Source organism: Zootoca vivipara, chromosome 14 (genome assembly GCF_963506605.1).
Source record: "Zootoca vivipara chromosome 14, rZooViv1.1, whole genome shotgun sequence".
NCBI classification, from domain to species: domain Eukaryota; kingdom Metazoa; phylum Chordata; class Lepidosauria; order Squamata; family Lacertidae; genus Zootoca; species Zootoca vivipara.
The window spans coordinates 38,084,898-38,103,393 of record NC_083289.1 but is presented as its reverse complement, the minus strand read 5'-3'; the positions used below and the strand labels follow the sequence as shown (position 1 = coordinate 38,103,393).

Genomic DNA, 18,496 nt, shown 5'->3' with positions numbered 1-18,496 from the left:
ACCCTATCTGGAGATGCTGGCCAAAGCAGATGCTGTACTACTGCGTTAAGACCCTTCCCCTTCGAGTTTCCAGGTACAGCAGGTAGGTCACTGTCGGCCCTAAAACCGCCGACGCCCATGCTCAGTCCTGCTGACTTTTGGGAAGGGCGCCATCCTACCTAGTGGCTCCTTCCCCGCACCTTGACATAGTACCAAAGAACCCGAAAATTACCGGTAAGACCCTGCGGCGCGCGTGCTGGCACACACATACACACACACACGTATGTAAGCCTAACCCGCGCTGACCCGACCCGCCTCCCACCCAACCCCGGCCAGCTCTAGAAATGCAGCCACTTCTGGGGAGGGTCCCCGCGGAGTTCGCAGCCTCCTGGAAGCCCCGCCCCCTCAGGACCCCGAGGTCACAATCTGTAAGCACTCACGCAAACAACCAGACCGCGGAACGGCCGTGTGTGTGTGTTGCGGGCGCGCGCGCGGTGGAGAACCGTCGCCCCCTTCTCCCCCCCCCCCACACACACGCCCAACAGCGACCCTTCGCCTCAAGCCTGCGCTGCCACCGCTGTCGCGGGGGGTGCGGAGAACGGAAAAGGTGGGAAAGAGGGAAAAAATAATTTCTCTCAAATATATAGAGTTTCACACATTACACCCCTCTCCTCCCCTTCGTCAGCTGAACCCCGCCGCCGCGAGCCCGAAGTCCGCCCCTCACTCACCCTCTCTGGACGCTACAGCCGCGGACATGTCCTCTCGCGAGCTTTGGCGACGAGAGTTTACAAAAGTAGGGTGAGAGGAGGGGGTGGGGTGGGGGTGAGAGGGGAGAGCACCGTGCGCGAGAGAGCCAGAGCGTCGGTGTGGGAGGGGGTTTGCGTCGGTGGGCGTGGCGGGGAGACCCAGCGCGCTCGGCTGATTGGGCGTCGCTTCAGCGCCGAAGCGCCAGGCGGGCAAAGGTGTTTGCGAAGGGGAAGGCACGCGACGCTCCCTCGCGCTAAAACCGTTGGCTTTCCTCGGGGAGAGGGGGGTGGGTGCCCTTAGCACCACCTCTTCCATCCGGGTGTTTTCCCACCTTTTTTCACCCCCTCCACCTCCTGCTGCTTTTGTAACTTTCTGAGGCGAGTTGGCACAAGTTGCGCGAAGTTGCCAGTAATGCCAGCCGGAGCCACCTAACACTTGGGAAGCTTCTTTAAAGCGTTTTCCTCCTTCCTCACGAAACAAAAATGCTCATAAACGAAATGTTTAGGAGCGCGCGAGGAAAGGCTTGCGGCACTTAAAAATGCACAAGCTGCAACCCCTAACCCCCCCCCCCCGGTTTACCTGGGAGGAAGCAGCATTGAATTTAATAGGATTTAAAATAAAGGGAGGAAATGTAACCAAGAAACAAACAACGGTTCCCAGCCATTACCTCATAACTTTCTTATAAGACTGTGAATTCGATGTTAAGGAGGGGAAGACTTTTTAGTTCATATTTCTTAACTGGATTTTTATTTTAACTTCATAATAAAAGTATTGAAAACTTGAAAAACTAACAATTTCCTTTTCTGACCAGACCTGGTTAGGATTGCGCTTTAAGAGATTTATTTGGCTGTGAAGCCAACAGTCCTACCAGGAGTAGACCCACTGAAATTAATGGGCTGTGTCCATTAATTTCAATGGGTCTCCTCTGAGTAGGACTGGCATCGGATCTCACCTGTTGTGGCAGATGCTCTGGTGGTCTCCGGACCTTGCTTCAGGGCACAAAAATCTTTCAAAAGTGCTACAAACCTGCACATGCTCATATACTGCAAATTAGTTGCCTCCTCTTTCCCCTTCCTGTTTTAACCCACAATCAGTGCAGTTAAAGGTGAAATTTTCCTCCAGCCTTCATATTTTCAAAAATCTATGCGGTTAGCACGCCTTCAAGCAGCAAAGTTTTCCTATTGTTAACCATCACCAAGCCAGGAAATGTTGTGCCTAATTAATTCCTTCCTGTCACACAGATGTTACAAAGGTGTTGGAGACCTTGCCGGAAATCAGTGGCCACCTCTCTTGTGATAGCAATTGTACAAAACTAAGGGTTGTTTGATTGTTAATTTTTAAAAGCATAGTGGTCAAGGGTCTGCTATTATTTACTTACATTTATATCCTGTATTTCTTTTGTAATGGAATCCAAAGCATTTCACTTGGCTACAAATACATACTTTGTATGAATTTGAGTTGGTTATTTGCTTAGCTCCAGTACCCAGCCTATCCTCCATTTTTCTTCACCTTTCATTTCTCACCTTTCCTGTCAAGATATGTATTGTTACAAAAGTTGGGTGCCCCCCGACTCTTCTAATATAAGCATATTCCAAGATTTATAAGGATTTACATTATCACCTTAATTGTGGCCCTTTGGGCCCCTGCAACACCACCGTTCTTTGCCGAGCAGTAGCAATATTTAAAGCCCTATGCGGCCTAGGACCCTTGTATTTACGGGACCGCCTCTCCTGGTATGTCCCACAGAGGACCCTAAGGTCCATGAATAATAATAGCTTAAAGCCAGATTATCCTCCACCAGGGCCAGGGCTTTTTCAGTGATGGCTCCGACTTGGTGGAATGCTCTGTCCCACGAGATTAGGGTTCTGCAGGACGATCTCCTTCGCAGGGTCTGTAAGACAGAGAGCTATTCCGCCTGGCCTTCAATTTGAATCAGCTTGATCCTCCATTCCCTTTTCCCTTTCCTTTTTCTATGAAGAAACCCTTCTGGGACCCCACATTTAAACTCTTCCCTCCTGGTCTCCTTGCTGGCTCTAGCTGGACCAACTTGGCCAGTTAGCCCTGGTGATCACTTAATGTTTACGGAACTGGGTCTATTCCCGAAAAAATGACCCTGATTTTTTTGAATTTTATTGAGATGGATGCTACATTTATGTTGTATTTTATGCTGTTTTTAAGCTGTTTTTTAAGTCGCTTTTCATTAATGTTTCATATTTGCTGTTACCCCCAAATTCTAGATTCTACTCTAGATTCTTGCTAGAGAAATTAATCGAGTGGGCAGAAGAAAGAAGAAACAAAGCTATTCCACCCGGAACAGGCTGGCTTCCGTAAAGGTCACAGCACATCTGGCCAATGCCTTGTTCTATTTACTCTGATTGATAAATACCTAAACAGGTTCAACTGCAAATTACACGCGGCTTTCGTGGACCTGACCTCCGCTTTTGACTCCATTCCCAGAGATAGGCTATGGCAGAAGCGGAGTTACACCAACATAGATAAGAGACTCCTCCTCCTTCTAATTGAAATTCATAATGACATATCGGCCAGAGTAAAATTCGGCCCTCTGGGAGCTCTTTCCGATTCTTTCCCTCTGAATAAAGGGGTCAAACAGGGCTGCCTTTTGGCCCCTTTCCTATTCAATTTCTATATCAATGACATTGTTACAACTATGAAGGCCCTAAACCAATCTGCCCCCTCCTTACAACAGCTCAAGATCCCCATACTACTCTATGCGTACGACATGGTGATACTTTCATTAACCAAGCAGGGCCTAAACAACATGCTCAGAGGGCTCATGACATACTGTGACACCAACTTGTGGGAATGTACACAGGAAACACTCTGTGGGAAAATACACAGGAAACACTCTGTGGGAATGTACAAATGGAGTTCGCTGTGTAAGGCACAGGTTTATTGGGGGTAATCAATCAAGTGACCACTGGCGCCAGCCTGTCTGTTTACACATCTTCCTTGTTTGCATGAGTCATGTATAGGTTAAAAGGTTAATGTTTTTTACGAGGACAGAATCCTTAATAAAGGAGCTGAGGCTGAGAGGCAGTCAGCGCACTTCGCTCAGCACTCTGCTCATGCTCTCTATCTGAAACTCTCGACTCTCGTCTCATGATTTCCTCGCACCTAAGAGTCGGCTGGTTCTCCGACAAGTGGTGCCCCGTGTGAGGCTAAAAAGTTCTACGCCATTGTTGAAAGGACGCACGTCGTGGTCCTGCATCAGCCACTCACCCGCCCGGCAAGGGTTCAGACGTCTACCTCATCTTAGGATCCCCGGTGAGTTTGGCTCCCAGCTATTGCTTATCTTTCTCTTCCTGCATTTACAATGGGCTCTTCGCTTTCTGTGCCACAGAAACGTTTTCTTAAAGACTTAAAATACCTGCTGACTTCTAACAATCAGCATGCCTCAGAAGACGATCTTATTGCTTTTATTCATACTGCTTATGAGCACTGTCCATGGTTTCCGGAGGATGGAACTTGGGAATTAGATTTTTGGGACAAACTTGGTGAACATTTTCATGCTCATCCCAGCATTGGAGTACGTGTCTTAATTACTTGGGGGAAAATAAGAGCATGCTTGGCACTACTGACGCCAAAGAATATTTGTCTGGCAGCTGCTTCAAGCCTCCCCTCTGCACCGCCGGCATGCACGCCTCCCCCACTGAAGCCTTCTGTTTATCCAGCATTGCCTGCCCCCATCCCTCCTGGTCCGGACCCACCTAATTTAGCTCCGCCAGGAAAACAGCAGCTTTCTTTGTCTGCCACCCCACCCCCTCCAGCCTATGTCTCTCAGGTTTTGCCTGCATTTCAAAGTACCATGCCCACTGTGAAGCAGGAGGGGGGGAATACTACAAAGCTCCAGGAATCTCTTAAAGCAGCAGCTCCTTTGCTGGCTTTTGAGTCTACTGTGATTGTGCATGGGGGTGGGGCACCACGGCACGAGCAATTTGAACTCCGATACATCAAAGAATTGTATCAGTCAGTAAGAGACAATGGATTGCATTCCCCGTATACTCTTGGTCTCTTTGGCACTATTTTTCAACAGCAATTATTGCCAGAGGATATCAAATTACTGGCTAGAACAGTGCTCAAACCAAATCAAGTGATCATTTTTATGCAAAGTTGGACCTGGGCTTGTCAACGCCGAGTCCATGATATCCAAACATATTTGAATAATGCTGCTCAGGCAGCACATGCCAATGCCGTTGCAGCCTTGGCAGCAGGGGCACCCCCCCTCCCTCCCCCTGTTATGTTAACTCCTGCAGACGTCCTGGATGGTCTCACAGGAGCTGAAAATTTTTTAACAACTGCACAGCAATTGGCTCTGGATCCTCAGTACTGGGACGCCACAATTTCAGCTGCCCAGGAGGCTTTGATGTCTGTTCCTCCTGTGAAGTTAGGAAAAGGGGGGCGATGGGGGAGCGTGCAGCAAGGACCCACTGAACCTTATGGCGCTTTCATAGATAGACTGTACAATACCCTCAGACGCCAGGTTCAAGATACAGCAGCACAAGTAATTATCAGACAATTAGCCTTTGATAATGCCAATGATGACTGTAAACAATCTTTGCGCCCGCTGGTGGCTACACCTAATGTGGCAATAGCCGACATGTTAAAAGCCTGTCAATCAATCGGCTCTGAATCCCACACAGCAAAATTGCTTGCCGCTAAAGACATTCCTGAAACATGGGTGCACCAGCTGACAGAGGATCTCACCTCTGCAGGGCTTAAAATCGCCCCGGAAAAAATTCAACGCACCCTGCCTATCACATACCTGGAACACAAGGAAACGCAACAAGCAGCACCCCCCCTGATACTGCAGCTGCATTTTCCAGCTGTACTCTGGCTGGTGGATCTACAACTGCTGTTAGGACATTCGAATTGGGCAAAATCATACATAGACTTGCCAACGTGTGTACTATCACCTTTGTACAATGCCCTGAAAGGACATAAGCAACCGGCAGACATCATACTGGATATGGAATCAGCCCTGGCAACGATTAATCACCATTTGCAAAAATCTATGGTGGATCGCCTGGATTCCACAGGACTATTGTCATTGGCTGTTTTTGCCACAAAATTGCTGCCCACAGCTGTTTTCTACCGGCCTGCAGAATTTTCTGAGTCTCGCGTTTGTCTTGTTGAATGGCTACACCTGCCCCATGCACCACTGCAAAATGTCTATACTTCTCCAGCAGTTGTTATGGACGTTGTTATCAAGGGAAGACAATGTGCTGTGGCATTGATCTTTCTTTCCTCTGTCTCCTATTTCCTCTGTTCACTGTGCTCCCCCTCCCCTATCCCCTTTGCTCTCACCCTCTTCACAGATGGGACAAAGACGAGGGGGGTGGTTGTGTGGAGGGAGGAGGGGGCCTGGAAGACAAGATTTACAACGGAGCAGGAATCCGCTCAGCGTTCTGAATTGGCTGTGGTGATCTTGGCATTTGATCCATTTCAGAATGTGAAGTTTAACCTGACTGTTGATATTCAGTATGTCTCCAGATTTTTAACATTCTTGTCAGTGGCATACATTTCCCTGCTCTGGATGATGATTTTGTTGCAATTGTTTCTCTCTTTGCAGCGTCTGCTACAGGCTCGTAGCCACTCCTTTTTCGTGGCCCACCTGCGTTCTCATTCTAATCTGCCAGGATTTCTGGCACATGGCAATGCTGTAGCAGATGCTGCTTTGAAGCAAGAGCAGGTCTTTTCTTTGTTTTTTGACCCTCTGCTGAGCCATGCCACCTTTCACCAATCTGCCAAGGTTCTTGCCAAGTCTTTTCCAACATCAATTTCTCAGGCACGAGACATTATCTCGCAATGTTTTTCTTGTTCTAAAGCCCCTACCATGTTTCCTTTTGATGCTGCCAATCCCAGAGGGATTGCCCCTCTCTCAATTTGGCAAATGGATGTCACTCTCACCCCGTTGTTAGCCTCTTCTTTCAAGACTGCACCTCACGGTGGACACGTCTTTGGGCTTCATCTGGGCGACGCCCTTAAAAGGGGAGACAGCCAGGCACGTAATACAGCACACTCTGCGCTGTTTTTCGGTCATGGGAAAGCCTAGCAGCATCAAAACGGATAATGGCCCAGCGTACATTTCTAAGCGATTTTCTGATTTCTGTACATTGTGGAATGTGAAATTAACTCACGGTGTTCCTTTTAATTCTACAGGACAAGCAATTGCTGAGCATTCATCTTTTCAATCTCTGCTTTTTCCACAACTCAGGGGAAAGGACGCTCCTATTGCTAAAATATCTTATATTGTGCATCAAGTGCTTTTTAATCTTTTATGTCCACATAATAAGCAGCTTCCTCCAGCAGAATTACATTTTAGAAAAGAGGAGGAGCTGCCTCGCTCCCTTGTGTCTTTCAGGAAACTTCCGGATCCAGCATGGCGTGGCCTTGTACTGCTGATTACCTGGGAACGTGGATATGCCATCGATGGGGACCCTCTGTGGGTGCCAGTACGCTGTGTACGACCCTGGCAATCATCTACAGCTTCTTCTTCAGCCCATTCAGTCGCAGATGCCGCTGAGGGAGGAGGCAGACCTTTCTACACTCTTTCTGGAGGACAGCACCTGTCACCCGGTCTGACACACCATTGCACCTGGCGGCATCGTGCTCTAAATATGGCTGCACTCCGTTAAGATCACCTTCCATTTATTTGATCTGCAAGCCATTATCGCTCTAGGCGTGCTGCCATTTTACAGAAGTATCAAAGACATGACTCTTATCATTCCATATGGAATAATAATACCTATGTACAGGATATTTCTCAGTTTGCGATATTGCTTAACTGTTCTGATTGTTGGATTTGCTTACATATTCCCTCACAGTCAAGTCATTCAGGGGATATTACTGCATGGTATTCCTATTAATGATTCTTTTAGAATTAGTAATAATATGAGAGATAATCGTATTAGTTCACCCCCTGTTATATTATCATTATTAGAAGTAGCTCCACGATGTTTTCGTTTTAATCACGATAGTAGCAGATTTTTAGGTCCTTATCCTTATTGTAATTGGACTTATGAGTATGTTAATGGTAGCTCTTGTTTTCTTAACGTCACTACCCAAAGAGGCAGGCCCAAGGTAACAATTAATAATGTTACCAGATACATGACATTTTACCAACAGGCTACATGCCGTGATTTTCATTCATGGTTTGATTGGATGAAGAAGAGTTGGAGATCCACATGCGTGTTACAATCAAATATGTGGCTTTTGTGTGGTAAGAAAGCATACAAAGAGATTCCCTCTGCTTTTTCAGGGACTTGCACTCTAGGGGTAGTGATACAACTGGTGTATAAGTTAGATGCTCTTCCTCACACCCGCTTGCGCAATAAACACGAAGTCAATCCCCCTTTTACACAATATACTGATACTCAGATAGCTCGTAGTATTTTGCCATTATTAGGAGTAGCAATGAATTATAGAGATTTGCATCACTTAGCTAACTGGACAGAGGCTTTGTTCAATGACACAGTTAAAGGCATGAAATTGATCAATACAGAATTACAGGATGTTATTTTAGCCTCGGAAAGAGGCGTATGTGCCTTAATACATAGTCATTGTTGCATGTATGTGCAAGATAATGGTCCTGACATTACTCATACTATACAAGAAATGGAGAACTTGGTGGCTGCACAGCCCTTGCAACCTGCCGTGGGTTTTGATCCATGGGAATGGCTGCTGTCTTGGTTGCCTAACGGTGCCTGGATCAGGAAAACACTTTTGACGCTTATAGGATTAGCCTGTGGCTTGGTTATGTTATGTTGCTGCATTCAATGTTTACCCTCCCTCTTTGGTCAATGTATGACCTGGTTTCAGGCTGCACGCCCCTCCACTGGAATTTCACGTGGAGCCTTCATTGCGAGGTATCAGCGACTCCCTATCTGGCTTCCCACGTGTTAATTTACCCTGTTGCTTAAAAATAAAAAGAAAGAGGTGATGTGGGAATGTACACAGGAAACACTCTGTGGGAAAATACACAGGAAACACTCTGTGGGAATGTACAAATGGAGTTCGCTGTGTAAGGCACAGGTTTATTGGGGGTAATCAATCAAGTGACCACTGGCGCCAGCCTGTCTGTTTACACATCTTCCTTGTTTGCATGAGTCATGTATAGGTTAAAAGGTTAATGTTTTTTACGAGGACAGAATCCTTAATAAAGGAGCTGAGGCTGAGAGGCAGTCAGCGCACTTCGCTCAGCACTCTGCTCATGCTCTCTATCTGAAACTCTCGACTCTCGTCTCATGATTTCCTCGCACCTAAGAGTCGGCTGGTTCTCCGACACCAACTCCCTCAAAATCAATTTTGCCAAAACCAAAATTCTTACCTTTGGCACGAAAACTCGGAAGTCATTCTGGAATTTTGAGAGCCACCCCATTGAATATTGTTCAGCATTCAAATATTTGGGTATCACCTTTCAGCACGGGCTTAGCTGGTCAGCTCACCTAAATATGACCATCCTGGCCGCCCGCAGAACCATCAAAGCCTTGGAGAAATTCTTCTATGCAAAAGGCAGCCAGCTGGTTCCACCAATTAGAAAAGCATTTATCAGCAAAGTCATCCCGATATTACTGTATGGGGTTGAAATTTGGGGGTGGAACTTAAAAATTTTACAACGGCTGGAGATTCTACAAAACTCTTTTGCACGAAAGATACTGGGTCTCCCCAAGGGCTCGGTTGCTGCACAGTTAAGAACAGAACTGGGCCTCCCCTCCATTGTTGTGAGAGCCCACATTAGAATTATTAGTTTTTATTGTCACCTAATAAAAGCCCCAGGTTCCCTATTAGCCAGGCAAGCCTTTTTAACTTGTTCCCATAGCTACCAATGGTCCAAGGGCATGGAGACTATAATTACACGCTACTCCCTCCCAGAATTCGACACGCTGTCATCCTGGGACCAACATAAAATCCGGGCCTGGATTCTTACAAGGGATGAGGCCATGGACCGGGCACGGTCAACCACAGCCCACCTCTCTACGTGGCTTCCTAAAGTGGAAGTGGTAAGATCACTTGCCAACTACTTGACAGACCTGACGGAGCCTAATTTGAGAAGAGCGTTTACTATGGCCCGCTTCCATTCTATACCCACGGCCTTCCTGCAGGGGATTTACTCTAAGACCCCTATTACTCAGCGCCTATGCCCATGCACAATGAATGAAATAGAGGACTTCCTACATTTCTTTTTCTACTGCCCCATTTATGAGCCAATAAGATCTAAGCTCCTCCTCTTGATCCCGTCCACCATTACATCTAAGGAAGACTGTTTGAAATCGCTTCTTGTGGACGCAAATCCCCAAATTTCACGTGGGGTGGCAATCTTCATAGTGCAGGCTCTGAAACTCAGGGCTGCCCTGACAGGGTAGTGTGTCCTATGCCTGGACCTGTTTTAATGCTCTCTTTTATATTTCTAGCTCAATGTGTCGAGCCTATTTTGGGCTATTTTATGCTTCACATATATCCGCATATTAGATTTTTGGCGCTGGCACCTAAACCTTTGCATCATTGTCTTAGGGTAATTTAAATGCTATTACGCCAACAATACCACCTTGTATTATGTTTCGTTGCTTGTCTCTGGCATTTTTGTATTGTTTTATTTTGCTATGGCTGTATGCTAACGCAATAAAGATTTGAATATATTGCTGTTACCCTGAGCCGCCCTGAGCCTAGTTTTCAAATCGGGAAGGGCAGGGTATAAATAAAAATTTAATAATAATAATAATAATGACTGGAAATGAAACAGAGTGACCACCCCAAATGTTTACCACCCCAAATGTTTACAATATTGAAAGTGGGGTTGTGTGTTACTTCCCCCAAAGCAACATGAGCACAAATCACAATGAATACACAATAAAAAGTATGTCTGGAAGGGATCTTAGCTACTAGGATACAAAGCAGCATTTTGTTACAGATCCCCACTTGCACATCTGTTTCAGACCAAAGAACCCCCAAAGTGGTGTGTTCCTGATGGAAAATGCAGTTGAATTTAGCATTAGTTATGCTGACAAACTATGTGCTAGAGCTTGAAGAAAATGTCCAGAGGAAAGCAGCCAGATTAGTTTAGCATTTCTGTAAACAAAAGTATTACCACTGAGTCTCCTTTAAGTCCTTAACAATTGTGTTTTTCCAAAAATAATCATAAGAAAATAACCTGACTTTACTGCAGAACTAAACGGGCTTCTCAAAAGAAAGCATGGAGCCAGTTTCCAGTTTCCAAAAACAAAATCAAGATAAAAGGTGTATTATTAGATCTCAGAAAAAGAAACCATACACATGGAATGGGGAAATGTTCCATGAGTGTTTTACCATGGAGTATATATCTAATTAGGCAATCCCATTTTCTGACCCTTGCCAAAGATGGTGAAGCATCATTTTGTTTCTTCTTATTCACAAATACACCAGTTAAGTTGCTGGGAGAAGATGCATACATTTAAAGCACATACAGAAAAGTGTTAGATAAAAGTGTGGCACTGTTAATACTACTACAGTAATGGACATCCTGTGTTTCTGGTTGCTGGGCAGCCAACTTGAGTGTCCAGGAGGTTTTAAGTGCTCCTGATCCGGAATATATTATTTTCTCTATAACTTCTCCCTGCACTGAAGGAGTTTATAGGAGATTTTAAATGTAATCAGAAACAACTGGAACCTGCACCCAGTTTCATAATGGGCTGGGCTGGGCTTCATTGTCACAGTAACCATGTAAACATAGTTCTGGTTACAGGTAGGTAGCCGTGTTGGTCTGGATCGAAGTAAAATAAAAAAATTCCTTCAGTAGCACCTTAAAGACCAACTAAGTTTTTATTTTGGTATGAGCTTTCGTGAGGTATCTGAAGAAGTGTGCATGCACACGAAAGCTCATACCAAAATAAAAACTTAGTTGGTCTTTAAGGTGCTACTGAAGGAATTTTTTTATTTTACATGTAAACATACACTACCCTCAAATCCAGAGCTGCAACTACCACTTTTTGAATCAATACAAGTTTGGTAGCTCTCTCAGGGTCCAATGGTGGGTAAGCAAGCAAGTTTGACTTCCCTCTCTCACAATTTATATTGAAAGCTCCTTGGGGACAGAGAGATATTTTTAATTTTTGTTTACAGAAGTCTGTTAAACTCTGTAAATGTGTGTTGATGGTGCTGAATAAGAATAATAAATGAGGAGCTGGATATTGCACCTCACAGGAGGAAGCATGGGTAGTACGTGGAAGCAAATACTGTACCTCTCTTTGGACATTCTGCAAAAGAAAATAAATCCATCCATATCAGGAGAGAGAGACTGGCTAGGTTAGGGCTGACTTTGGGCATCCCAATACTCTCAACATTTTTGATACAGATGGTCTGTTTTCCCTTCATGTCTGTGGTTGAGCGGTCAACACTTTGAGCAGTCTTTCAAGTTCCATAGTTTATAAGCAGCAATGAGCTCAGTTGCAGCCAAACTGGAACTGAAGTTGATACAACAAGGACCAACTAGCAAGAGAGACATGAAAGGGTGTCTGCCTGCAGTCAACTTCAAAAAGTCAATGAGCAAATTCAGAACCTCCAGACCTCCAGCCTGGTTCACAATTGGTCAAACCAGCTCAGAACCTCATTGTCATAGCAACCATGAAAAGATTCCATGATGATAGTGACCTTGAAAAGTTTCTCTGGGTTCTAGAGCTGCAACTACCACTTTTTGAATCAATATATTGTTACAAAGCCCAGTGCCAGCCCCTCCCTCTGCCAAGGCATGGCAAGAGCACATGTTATCTCAGGGTCTGTGTCCCTTTGGAGAACAGAAGACACAATGGAGGCTGTCATGCTTTAAGAAATAGGCTTTACTCATCTATTTACACCCTCAGTCTACATGGAGAGAGTCCAGATCTTACAGCATGGCCCAAAGCATTAATCAAAACCCTGGCAGTTACTAATTTCTAGGCTTTACTCCAAATCTCTAACAACATGTACTGTATGCTAGCTCTCACAGGGTCCATTGGTGGTTAATTAGGCAAGGGTCCTGAACTCCGAGCCTACCTGGAAGCAAGTCCGTATGTCAAGTCCCCAGACCAGGGTCAATCCACATGTCCAAACCGAAATAGTCCAACAGAGATCCTGAAGCATCAAAGCCAAGATCCATCAACATGCTGCCTTTTTTATCCTTTCCATGCCGATTGCAGCATCTGGGCTTGATGACGCATGTGACCCTCACCTGTTCCAAGCCTACTCCAGCTGAGGAATCACACCCCTCCCAGAGTTAGCAAGCCCCACCTGGCCAGCTAGGGAGCTGGGCTCTGGGCCCTTGCCTGCCTCAGCCTCCTGGAGTGCCACTCCTGTTTCTCCCTATGCCTCACAGCCTACTGTGTTTGGGGAGGCAGGGGTCCCACTGGCTCTGGTGATGGGTCCTGCTGCTCTAGATCCTGTGCACTGGCCCCCATCCCCTTGTCATCCTCCATCACCCTGTGAGCACTTCCTACTACACCAACATCTCTTTCCCCATCCCCAGCTTGCCCCAGTGTGTCCCAATCCCAGCTACACCTCTTGCCAGGATCCTCTTCCTCCTTCCTGTTGTCCTGCCAGTTCATGACAGCAAGGTTGCCACCTGGAAAAGACAAGACATTGGAAACCAATACCAGTGGTCAAGGAAGGAAAGCCTGTGTCTTCTGTTTATTTAAAGTGTTTAATCATGTGCTTCAGCTGAAAACATTTCCCAGAGTGGCTTGCAAATGTAACCAATCAGCAGTCACTGACCTCACATTTACAATTTAAAAGACACAACACGAAAGGAAAAGAGATTGGGATGGAGGAAGAAAAAAACAAAAAAAGTAAAATTGTCGCTCTTTCTAATTACTCCAGAAGTAACCCTCCAGATGTTGGACTATAGCACCCACCAACCCCAGCATGGCCAACAGTCATGGTATGATGGGAGTTGTAGTCCAGCAACATTTGGAGGGCACCACATTGGCTACCTCAGAATAAATAGGCATCAGACAGGGCTGCAAATTTGCTTAAAACACAGCTTTAGAGATTCCACAAAGAACAAGTGGGAGAGGCAACGAAGTATTGCTGTGTGGAGTGCTGCTGTTTAGAATCCCATCCATTCCACCAACCACCACCACTCATTTTCTGCACAAAATAGTCAGCATTCTGTGTCCACTGAGCAAACTCAGTCCTCATCATGCTGTTTTGGGTGTACCTCTCACTCCTATTTTTAAAATATTTCTGAAAGTCTTTGAATTCCACCAACCCTACTGATACCTCCGCTCATGTGTAAGTGTGTGGTACTCTTGGCTACACAAGCAGCGGCACTCATAGCCTGAACATTGGAAATAGAAGGAATGATATCAAAAGAAAAATGTTCCCTGGTTATAGGGATGGGGGAGAAATTCTATTCAGTTCACATCCGAAGGTAAACTCATCTAATTCTGTACATTCCGAGACAATACGCAATCCGAAACAAAATGTCATTTGAAATTAGCTTGCAGGTATTAGAAGTTTGCAACGCGGTTCTCCAGCCAAGTAATATAAAGGCACACATTAGCAACAATAACATGCAAAAATGCATGTTAGGTTGAAATGCTTTGTAAAAAAAATTGTGTATATTAGACAAAATTGCATATAAAAATGTATACAGTATATATAGTAGGATACATTCACACAAAAAGGCTGAAGAATTTTAATGAGAACTTGAAAACAAAAGTTGCAAACTGGTATGGAAACATGGGCATAGCCAGGCCTTTGGGGGGGGCAGACCTTTGGTGGGGGGGACCTCAGTTTGCTATGTATTTTAACTGATTTTTATTGATTATGGGAGACAACTGCCCCTCTCTGCCCCCCCCCCCCCGGCTATGCCCATGTATGGAAATGTGGGGATCTGAATGTAGGACTGGCAAAATTAGAAACTGAAGAAACCAAAATGGCAACTGATCAATGTTAGGAGGTGCTCCAAATAAATATAAATCAATAAATAAATACTTGTAAAAAAAGTATAGAGAGTGAAGTCCAATGATGTGTGACTGGATTTCCCTTCTCTCTTCTATCCTCTTCAGCCCCCAAAACTGTTCTGCAGGGTCCCCACCCCACCCCACCCCAGCCTTTGCAGCAGATTTGGTCAGCATGTGGGGGGCTGCAGGGAAGAGCAATCCCATTTGACCAGCAGAAATCCATGCAGAACTGAGTATCATTTAGAACATGATAATATCACTATCTGAGTATCACTAGAACATGATAATAATGGAAATACATTTTATAACAGCCAGGATACCAGGAAAAAAGAAGTTCAAATACTTTGAGGTTTAGTTTACTTTAAATACAACTCTGGTGCCAAACTTTTTTTAAAAAAATGAACAGCTTTTATATCTTCTTTCTCAGCTGAATTGAAAGGCTTTGCATGGAGGCTTTAGCAAAACGAAGAGAACACTCAGTCCTAGCAACAAAATGAAAAACAGAACAAGCATTCTAAGAGAAAACTAAGCCCAGTTTACCCCTCGGATATACAGCTCTAGCATTTTTTTAGCTGTCACTCCTTTAGCAGTGCCATAGTACCCCCACTTTTTTTAAGTGTGTCATCTTATCCAGAGTGATTTCAATCCAGTTTGCTGTCTAGATGAACTTGGACTGCAATTGTTTTCATAGTGACCAATCAGGATGTTGGTAACTGTCCCGGTCTGGATTTCACTGTTAGACATGGCAGGTTGACATTGTTCAGAAGAGATGAGTTATGAAGCTTTTATCACATCTTTTTAGCTTGCCATCTGCTATTAATAGCAAAGATATTTTCCCTGTTCTAACTCCACAAAGATTATAAAGTAACCACTCACATGAGAGACATTTTTTCAATCTATTTAATATATGAACAGAAAGTGTTACTGGCACATTTTTTAAACTAGCTCAACATAGAAGGAGGAACACAAGCAATGGCAGCGACTGGCCATCAGCGGTCTCTGAATATAAAATAATCTCTAATGCACTGGACTATAGGCAGTCCTACAAGTATTTATCTTGAGAGTCCCATGGACTGCAAGAAGATCAAACCTATCCATTCTTAAGGAAATTAGCCCTGAGTGCTCACTGGAAGGACAGATCCTGAAGCTGAGGCTCCAATACTTTGGCCACCTCATGAGAAGAGAAGATTCCCTGGAAAAGACCCTGATGTTGGGAAAGATTGAGGGCACAAGGAGAAGGGGATGACAGAGGACGAGATGGTTGGACCGTGTTCTTGAAGCCACGAACATGAGTTTGACCAGGCAGTGGAAGACAGGAGTGCCTGGCGTGCTATGGTCCATGGGGTCACGAAGAGTCGGACACGACTAAATGACTAAACAACAACAACAAGTATTTAAATTCAGTGTGGGGCTGCAAGTCTGCTTCTAGTTAGAGTAATGCTAAGTTACACAGTCACTGCTGCGTCAGAGCTCCCAGTTGGATATACTTGCAAGTACATAGAACACCATAAGTGGTCTTCTACAAAATCAGACCATTAGTCCATCTAACTCAATCTTGTCTACACTGACTGACAGCAGCTCTCCAGGGTGTCAAGCAGGGGGTCTTTCCCAGCGCTATAGGGAGATGCTGATAATTGCACCTGGGACCTTCTGTATTCAAAGCAGATACTCTACCACCGAATGACGACCTTTCCCTAAAATAGTTGTGTAGTGGACAAGCCCAGTGTTAGCACAAGGCATGCTCGGTCAAGGTACTGGACATCTGCCATCCCCCTCACACACAAAGAGAAATGGGCACTATGGGGCTGAGCAGCTTCTGACTGCCATCTTGGATTTGTCTCCAATACCCCAGAAATAGGGATATCCCAAGTACGTAAAAGCGGGACATTCCGGGATCAAATCAGAAACCAGGATGGCTTCTGTAAATCTGTGTCTGTCCTTGGAAAATTGGGGCCCTTGGAGTGTCTGCATTCTGACATGAAGAGAGGTGCAAAGAGCATATCTCTGGGGCAAACATGGTGGTAGCTGAAGTAGTACAAGTCCGTCCGTCCCCCCACTTGATGGGAATAGCTGATGATGGGAGCACTCACCCACCATTGTGTGGTCCTCTTTTTCTGCTCTTTTAGGTGTGGCAGCCATTTTTTGTTATGTTATATATCTCACTATAGGCATTTTGTGTTGTATTACATCCCCACGGCAGCCATTTTGCGACTGGTACCCATTCTCAAAATTCCCAAAGGCCCCAACAGGCCCCCAAGAGTGGTGACCCTTTACCCAGCTGAATGGCATTGCACTTCACAGGCTAGCCACATGCACCACTGCATTATTATTATTATTATTATTATTATTATTATTATTATTGTTATTATTATTATTATTATTATTATTATTATTATTATTATTATAAAGTATTTGTACTCCTTTTCATCCACAGGATTTGCTCTTGAAAAATGTCACTGGGGAAGCTGCCTTAAATCAACAACAGTTCTTATACACCAGCAGGCGTGACTTCTCTGTGCTGGTAATATGAGACTTTGCCTGTATCTCTGAAAATGACGCCTGGAAACGTGAGCTAAGAACAACTCCTGCTTTATATATAGAAACTGTTTTATTTGCAGACCAGACCCAGAATAAATAGTGAGGTAATTTTTAAGAGGAACCCAGAGCTGTAGGCCGTTAATGTTAACCAAACAATGGAACACAGTTTTGCCTCTTGATTTCTGGAAGACATCCATTATCGGAAGACTAGTAGCCTCTTGTTGAAGGCAGCACCTTTTGCATATATAGTATGAGTCACAATACTTTCTCTTTGAGGTTCTTCCAGAACACTTTCTGCATCCTGATCGTATGCAGTGGGAAGGAAGCCCCACTGAGTCCAACAGGGCTTACTCAAAAGAAAGTGTTCTTAAGTGGGACCTGCGAGAACATGTTGCAGTATGAGGTTCCTGTTCAGGAGTTTGAGAGAAGCTAACCATGCCCCTTTTCTAGGAAACTCCATTCCATTTCCCCTCCCCTCAATGAACTGAATTTTGAAACAAACGAACAAACATACATACATAAGGGGGCGAAATAAAGAAACAAACTGAAAAAGAGTTCTTCTGGAGCTCACCAAAGGTGAGGATAACTTGGGGAACGGGAAGACCTTGAAAATATCTGTGGTATATATTAAAAAGAGGAGGCCTATAGATTAATGCAGCTGCTGTGCAAACCAAACTAAAAGTAATGTTTGGAATCCTACAGCACACTGGGCGTGTTTCATTATTTAGACCATCTATTATGCAAGTTGAAGTGGATCATTATTTCCCATTGAAAAGCTGATCTTGTGCTTAAACTGTCTTCTCTTCAGACCTGTGGATTTGCAGGTGCAGGTTCCTACAGTAGGATGCTTCCTCCCCCTCCTCTCCTTTTTGGCCTTTGGCCTTTGGGATGTGCCAGCTCCTATTATTAGGCTTTGTTGGCCCTGCCCATTTGTCGTGGTTCTACAACAGCTGAAGCGGGAGAAAAGGGGAGGGCAATAAATAAGCAGCCCCCATTTAAACAGGACTAGTGTATCCCTGCTTCCAAGTGCTGTCCTCCTGCCTTCCTTCAGTGTACAGAGGGTAGGTACATGTTCAAGATGCTGTGTTGTTCTTAACTATTAAGAAACAACAAGGACTGTGTTATGAGTTAGACTAATGGTCTCAGATTTGTTTTTAGTGTGCTATTGCAATATTTAGCACGGCTCTGTGGGCTGGTGGGAGCATGACACACACTCAGTGGGAGCTTTAAATAGAAGAGGGTGACTAGTATTCTGAACAATCCTCCTACTAGAGAGTCAAATTTAACAGGGGCTACCCTTG

General features: G+C 44.9%; 1 protein-coding gene across 4 annotated transcripts in view; it reads right to left on the bottom strand.

The window, feature by feature from the left end:
- Positions 1-813, bottom strand: part of MRTFB (myocardin related transcription factor B) — a 93,458-nt gene extending 92,645 nt beyond the window's left edge. For 3 of the 4 annotated variants that reach the window (XM_060282875.1, XM_060282876.1, XM_060282877.1), the window contains exon 1: positions 708-813. The gene's annotated coding sequence lies outside the window, so the exon portion shown is untranslated. The remainder of the gene's footprint in view (positions 1-707) is intronic. The other variant, XM_060282878.1, reaches the window with a different exon arrangement.
- Positions 814-18,496: the final 17,683 nt, after the last annotated feature.